This window comes from Mesoplodon densirostris, chromosome 4, assembly GCF_025265405.1.
Source record: "Mesoplodon densirostris isolate mMesDen1 chromosome 4, mMesDen1 primary haplotype, whole genome shotgun sequence".
Lineage (NCBI taxonomy): Eukaryota > Metazoa > Chordata > Mammalia > Artiodactyla > Ziphiidae > Mesoplodon > Mesoplodon densirostris.
Window position 1 is genome coordinate 101,940,437 of NC_082664.1, and position 7,623 is coordinate 101,948,059.

Genomic DNA, 7,623 nt, shown 5'->3' on the forward strand with positions numbered 1-7,623 from the left:
TTGGTTTCTTCTGAGCAGCCTTCTCTGACCCTGCTGTCCCTGTCCCGTTCCTGTCGGTCCCTTCCCGGTGCCCACAGATGCCATCAGAGCCCCTGGCATACTCTGTTGCTCCCATGTTGTCATAGCCATCATGCCCCCTGGAAAAGTGGGGCTCCCAGCGGGGACCAGGCTTCCTTCACTTCCAGCGCTGAGTCCTGACTCCGCATGGGCCCCGTGGGTGCTGGGCTTGAAGCCTTCTCTTGTGAGGTGCCCAGAGAAGGGATCCGGGGAGAGGAGGACCGGGGTGCTCCCTTCCCTGGAGGATGAGCGGGCTGGGGGCTCAGGCCAGAGTTCAGGTCCCAGTCGGCAGCCCTCCTGGACCAGGAGGACATTTAAAGCAGTTAGAAGCCAGTTCTGGGCAGTAGAAAAACTTCCCCAAGGCTTCCTGGCCTGCCGGGCATTAACCCTTCATTTGCTGGATTTTTAGAATCTCCAGGGAACGGACTGGAAGGATGATGAGGCTTTAGAAGCCTGGGGCAAATATTAAGTAGAGGCAATTTTACTAGCCATGATGGTATTATTTCAGCATCGTAGCTCCTGGAAGGGTGGCTATGCTGCGGCAGGCATGCGGGTTCCTGGTCCCCGGCTGCCTCACCCGGGGAGGGAGGTACCCAGGCCCGGCCTGGGGATCGCTGTACCAGGCAGGAGGGTGAAGAGGCAGCAAGGTCTGGGGTGGCAGCGGCAGGGTGGAGAGCCTAGTGGACTCACACAGGAGGGCCCCAAGGCCCGGGGAGGAGATCCAGGGCCCTCATAGCAGCCTGGCTGACAGCATGGGTACCAGAGAGAACGTCTCACTTCAGATCAGGCTGCACCCCGACTGCTGTGACCTGGGTCAGGTGTTAACCTCTTGGGGGGTTGGGGGGGGAAGCGTCACCCACTTGATGGTGGAGCAGTGCCCAGCCATGCTAAGCACCATGCAAGGGAAACCTTAACTGCTGTGGCCAACTCCTCGGGGCTGCTGGTCCTCAGCATGGACCAGCCTGGCCTGGGCCTGGTGATCTGTCCTGAGGCCCAGCCCACTCCCTGCCCTCCCTGCCCTGGAGAGGCTGGAGATAAAGGCTCTGCGGGCCTCCCTGCCTCCTTCCCACATTGCTCTGGGCTCCTGTGGTCCCCAACACCCCACCGGGGCCTCTCTGCCTCTTCCTCTGAACCCCATGTCACATCACTGTCCCCTGCACAAAGCCTCACGGTCCCCTTCACCTCCTGAGTTCTGCTCTGACAGTGGGTGTGGATGGGAATCAGATTAGCTAACTGTCGCCCGACTAGGTCCTAGTTCAGTGTTTCCTGAACTTGGGGCCAACAGATGTATGGTGGGGAGGGTAGTCCTTTGAGATCTCCAGAAGAATTGAAATTTTTATATGTTTTCATATTGATGGACATCTTTTTCAATCAACTGAAGCGAATCCTGGGTCATTGGGAAAGGCAGGAGGGAGAAAGGAAGCCGGGACTGGAGGGGGTATTGGAGCCGAGGAATCAGTGCTACTTCCCCGGGGGGACGAGGGAACTCACACCCGAGACGGGCTTCCCAGGGTCAGAAGACTGAAAGGCAGGGGGACAGATGACAGGCAGCTGAGCTGGGGAGAGCCTGGCCCGGACACTCCCACCTCCGCCCCCCTCCATCGCACGGAGAGGGCCCACTTAGCGTCTGCAAAACACCACGCATTTCTTAAATTAATGCTGTCCCTTTGCGTTTTATTGGTTTTGTAGTTTTGTATGGGCTTAATTAATAAATGTCTTGATTTTATAGTTGAAAGGAGCTATAATTACAAAGATTCTCTCCCTACCCTCATAAATTATACAATGAACTCCAGCCCTGGAGGGCCTGGGGAAATATTGATCCCTAGAAAGCATCTGTATGTTATGTATCTTTGGGAACCCCGAGCTGGTCCCGGCCTTTTTCTTTTTTGCGGTACGCGGGCCTCTCACTGTTGTGGCCTCTCCCGTTGCGGAGCACAGGCTCCGGACGCGCAGACTCAGTGGCCATGGCTCACGGGCTCAGCCGCTCCGGGGCATGCGGGATCTTCCCGGACCGGGACACGAACCCGTGTCCCCTGCATCGGCAGGCGGACTCTCAACCACTGCGCCACCAGGGAAGCCCCCTTGAATTGTTTTAGGAGTCTAAGTAAGGCCAATCAGACCAAAGAGATGTGATTCCTGGGCCATATTCAAGAGATGAGCACATGGTAAAGCACCGTGAACCAAGCAGTGTCCCCACCCTGAGTGTCTGGTGGGAGACAGGTATGTGAGGCTAAGGGTGGGCCTTTCCTTCAAGGTACCCTCTCTCCAGATCTCATCGGTCAGCTGGGGAGTGGGCGGCGCAGGGGCCATCCTGGTGTGGGAGCTGCCCCAAGCAGGCTTGCTGGAGGAGGGAGTCCGTGAAGGTGGTGTGAGCTGGGGGGATGACATGGGGAGGGGCTGACACTAGTTGGGGTCTGTGGTTTCCTTGGTGCTTCCTTCCGTGTTCTCTCTCATTTTTGCCTGTCTTCCCAAGAACCTCTGCAGCAGGACCACCAGCTTCATTTGGCAGATGAGGAAACAGGCCACAGGTCCTGCAGCCAGCAAGTGGCAGGGCCACCACTTGAAGGGGACTTGTTCCAGCCCACAGGGGCTCCAGCACATCATCTGGTAGCTGTGGGGAGTAAGTATGCCCCTCCCAGGCTTCCCTCCTATTCTTTTAACTTCCTTTTTTCAAATTTTAGCATCGTTGTCCTCATCAGGATCAGAACTTTGGTCCATGCGTAATTGGGTATTTGCCGTAAAGCCCAGTCTTAGCGAAGCCAGCCGTCCTGGGCCACCCAACCCACCAGGCTCCCAAGATTCTGTTGGGTCGTGGCCTTCAGATGTCTTTATCCCCTGAGTGACAGCTGGGAGACCCCTGCCAGTCCTCTTACCAACCACGGCTTTGCAATTGGCTCGTTCAAATGTAACACATTTCCCTTTGGGAGGTTTATTCTGTGAGCGTTGCACTTCTTAAGAAGTTTTTCTTGGAAGTTTTGTCATTTAAATTTAAAAATTAAGAACAATCCAGCTGCGTGTGCTTTCTAACGTGTTCTAAAGTAAGATTTGGAGGTCGGGGTCCCGGACCTGCTCCTCCTGTGGTCCTCCCGGGCTCGGTAAATGACACCACAGCTTCCCCGGGTGCTGAGCCCACACACCTGGAGGCAACACCTTGGTCCGCTCTCAAGTTCTCTCGTGCCCGAAAGCTCCACCTCCACACTGAACCCCAAAGCCCGGCATTCGTGCCACCTCTGGCTCTGCCACTGCCCTCCCACTTCTGGCTGGCTTTGTGCCGCAGCCCCTGACGGCCTTTCTTCCCCGCAGTGATCCCGCTCTTTGCTGGAACGATTCCTTTAAAACCAGAGTCCAGCCCGTCTCCCCATGCTCAGAGCCTGCTAGCAGCTTCCTATGGCAACTAGAATAACAAGGCCTGTCCTGCTCCAGCTGCCTGTGGCCTCACCCTGCACCCTGATCCATGCACCTGGCTTCCTGCGGCCCACACTCTCTGGGCTGCTGCTGTGCCACTCACCGTTCCCTGTGGAGAGCGCTCTCCCCACATCTTCGCACGGCCCGTTCTCCGGATTCACGCAGGTAAACTAGTCCAAGGTCCCCACTGACCCCACCGGAGAGGAAAGCCTCTCCCCACCATCCCCCAATCCAGGGTGCATCTCTCTCGAGTCCTTTGACCCGTGAACCCTTTCTTCATGTTGCTGTCACATGGGACATTCGCTGATGTAACTGCTTGATTAGGGACCCATCTCGCCAACAAGAATGCAAGGGAGTGTGTACAGATCTCTGTCGCATCCCCCCAGCACCCGCGATCACGAAAGAGCTGTCCAATGAATCAAGGAACACGGGCAGTTGCAAAGGGAGGAGATGGCCATTTCTGGTGGCCTCTCCATGCTGCCAGGGCGCCAGGGCTCCGTGTGCAAGGCAACTTATGAGCGTTAGCTCATTGGATTTCTGTAATGGCCTTGGGAGGTAGGTATTCATAATTCCATTTTACAAAGAAGGAATCCAAGGTTCAAAAAATCCAAGGGAGACCACACAGCGACAGGCAGAGCCAGTTTGGATGCCAAGTCAGCCTGCTGTCTGAGACCCCTCCCCCGAGTCCGTGCAAACTCCGGCTCCACCCTGCGCGCTGGCATTGCTCTGATGAGCCCCACTCTGGCCCGGCTCAGATGGGTTCTTGGTAAGCAGGGGTGGTGGAGCACGGAGAGGGGTCCGCAGCTCCATCTGCTAATGCGTTTACCTCCAGGCTGACTGGCCTCGGCTGAGCTGGCATAGAAGCGTCTCTGCTCCAAACCCAGCCTGCGGAGTAAGATGAAGCTGCTTCTTGGGAATCATTTAGCTCACGACTCTGTGTTCCATATTCATGATGAAATGCAAATTTCCATGTTCACTGAGGGCAACTAGTAGCATGGTACTTGGAAAAGAATTCCAGCTGGTTAATTGTAGGGTCCTGAACAAATTCCAAACCAAGACTCTTTTCTGGCCAGTGCCACAGCTTTTTCATCTGATGGTGAATGAGATTTTTTTTTTCTCTCCCGTGTGCCCTGGCCCTGGCTTCTCAACAATCTGTTCTTCTGCGCTGGCCAAGTGCCGACAGCCCTCGTTGGTTCCCACCCCCTGCATGAGTATGCATTTCATCCTACTTTCTAGTGAGGCTGAGAGGCCTATCAATTTGGGTGACTGGGTAAGATGCGTGGCAATGTCCCAGCCTTGTTTTGTCCCTTCCAGGATGGTTCTTCCTTCCAAAGCCCGGACTCCTGTGTTCTCTCTGGGAGCCTGCTTAAGAACAGGGCTCTAGAAAGTTTTCCCTTCCTATTTTTAGCTTCCTCCTCGGCTTGGGATTGGTGTACATGCTCACTCTCTGGTTTTCTCGGTTCACCTCCCTCCCGAGCTTCCAGGGTCCACGTGGCCCTCTCCCCTCTCCTTTCACCCACCGTCTCACTCAACCCTTCTTGCTTTGGGATAATAGTGACACCAACACTGGACACTCACTGTGCGCCGGGCCCTGTCCTTAGTACTTCACAGGAATTAACTCACTGAATCTTCAAACAAGCCTATGGGATGGACACTCCCCACTTTACAAGGGAGGGGATGCAGGCTCAGAGAGGTTGACTTGCCCAAGGTCACAGAGCTAGGAAAGTGGAGAAGCTGGGACGTGGCCTGGCTTAACTGGGCTGCTATTCTGCTGCCTGGCATTTAGTATTAACAGCAGGGACTTTGGGGGCAAAACAGGCCTAGGTGTACATGTTGGCCCTGCCCTTGCTAAGGAACCCTAGGCCAGTCAGTCCATCTCCCCGAGCCTTTTTCCATTCGTAAAATGGGCATGCATTTGTTCCTGACTCACTGGATAACTTTAATAAGATGAAATGTGAAGACCTGGCCTCAAGCAAGCTTCAGTCCTGTGCACGCTGATGGACCCTCTGCAGTGCCACCACCCTTTCCCTGGGCTGCGGGCAACGAGGGGGACCTTTGGGGAGGGAGGCAGCCACAGTCCCGGCTCTGGGTCCTAGACTGATGGACGCCTCCTGGATCTCAGGCCAGCCCACCCAACCTCATCCCAGAAGGCCCTCATGTCCCTCCTCCATGTGATCATCTGTCTCCAAGACGGTTCCAGCTTCACGAGGGAACCTGGACCCCTCAAGCCCCAAAGGCAGCTCGTCGCAAGGAGAAAAAGTAATTTTAGAGAAGCAGGGGGCTTTGGTTGTTTAATTGCTTCTCCTTCTGCAGGCACTCACAACCCTCAACGCGCGCACACACACACACACAAGCGCGCGCGCACGCTGCCCTCTCCCCTTTCCCTGATACATACACTGTAAGGGGGCAGCCACCACCAAAGTCAACCCTCCACCCCGAAAGGAACCAAAGTCCGTTCAGAAAACAAACTCCAACACGTAGTCCAAAAGAAAGTAACAAAACAAAACAAAAATCCCAAACTTTACTTGCATTTAGCCATTAATAAATAATTTACAGTATGTACACGCGGTGACACTCCACACAGGTCGCAGACATGGGACACAGTGAGGGGCCCCCACTTCCAAGCAGAACGTGATCAAACACAACCAAAATAAAGTGCTTCACTTTTTACTTCCAACATAGGGACCATCTAAAAACCAGCAGGGAGGGGCCGGGGCTGCACCTCCCACCCACCTGCCCGCCTAGCCCACGGCTTGGCAGAGAGAGGGAACCTCTCGGGGTGGGGAGGCAGGGACCAGTCCGCAGCCTCCCGGGCCAGTGTATGAGAGGTCCCTGGGCAACAGCAGAGGGGCGGTCGGGGACAGTGGGGCCTGCGGGGCTTCTGGGAGGATCGCCCTCCAGGGCACGGCCGCACCTTTAGGAGTGGAGCCCAGCTCGGTGCTGGTCCCCGGGGTTCTCTGAAACAGCAGCAGAGGTGGGACTGGTTCGGGGCTCCTCAGATGGGCAGCTTGGCTGACGTGAGGTGGGAAAGTCTCCTGGCTGTGTGGCCACGGGGCTTAAGAGAAAGGCCTAGAAGGAGGAGATCCTGCCAGGGATGCTAAGGGCTGAGACACCTTCCAGGCCCTGCTCCTTTCCCCAGAATGCAGACCTGGGTGGACAGGGCAGGGAGCAGGGCTCTGGGGGGCAGGTGAGGAGAAAGCAGAGGATCAGGGCAGGCCAGCTGGCCCCATCCGCTGAGTCTCCAGCCCGCACCCTGCGCCCTCAGTTCCCCTGCTCACCTCCTCTTGCCACCTGCTGGGGAGGAAGGAACAGAAATCAAGGGGGTAGTTCTCTGTTTAGACATTTAGAAGCAAAGACTCAACTTCCAAAGAACAGTGGGGACCAGGGGACAGGAGGATGGGCAGTGGGGGAAGGCGCCAGAGCAGGCATTGCTCAGAGCACGTGCCGACGACACGTGTCGTCCCCCACCTGTGGGGCCTGGTGACTGGGGCCTGAACCCGTGCCCGGCCAGGGTGGTCTCTCCTTGGCTCGCAGGGAGGCCACAGGTGGGAAGGCACCAGGAGGGCACAACTTTTTGGCCAAAGGGTTACATTAGTTTTCTAAAGATGCCAAGCAGCACCCCGGGGGTGTCCTAAAGCCCAAGAGGAAGGGATGCCCTGCCCAGGGGTCCATCCTCGAGCCTGCCTCCGCCCCCCCCGGCCTTGTGTGTGCGAGTGTGTACGAGTGTGTGTGCGTGGGGTGGGCGCAGGTGGCCCGGGATGCGCGTGCAGCAGTCAGCCGGGCCTGTTTCAGTGCATTGCAGGGGTGAGGACAGGTCGACCCTGCCCGCACCCAGTGTCTCTGTTGGGGTGAGGGCTTAGGCCTGAGGGGCTCTGATTTGCACATTCACACGGCGGGGTGGGCGGAGAGGGGCAGCTCTCCCTCTGCACAGCTCTATGTCACAAACGTCACAGCACCGGTCACCACAACCTTGTCCCGGGCCCCGGGGGAGGGGAGGGAACGTCCCATGCCCCCAGCCCTTGCCAGCAGGCAGCCCAAGGCAGCGCGGAGGTACGTGGCCGCTGGGGCTCCTGACCCCTGCAGGGACTGCGGGGCCACCGGGGGGCCACCACTGGCCCTCGTGCAGTCGCCAACCAGTTCGGGGACGCCTCGCTCTCGGTC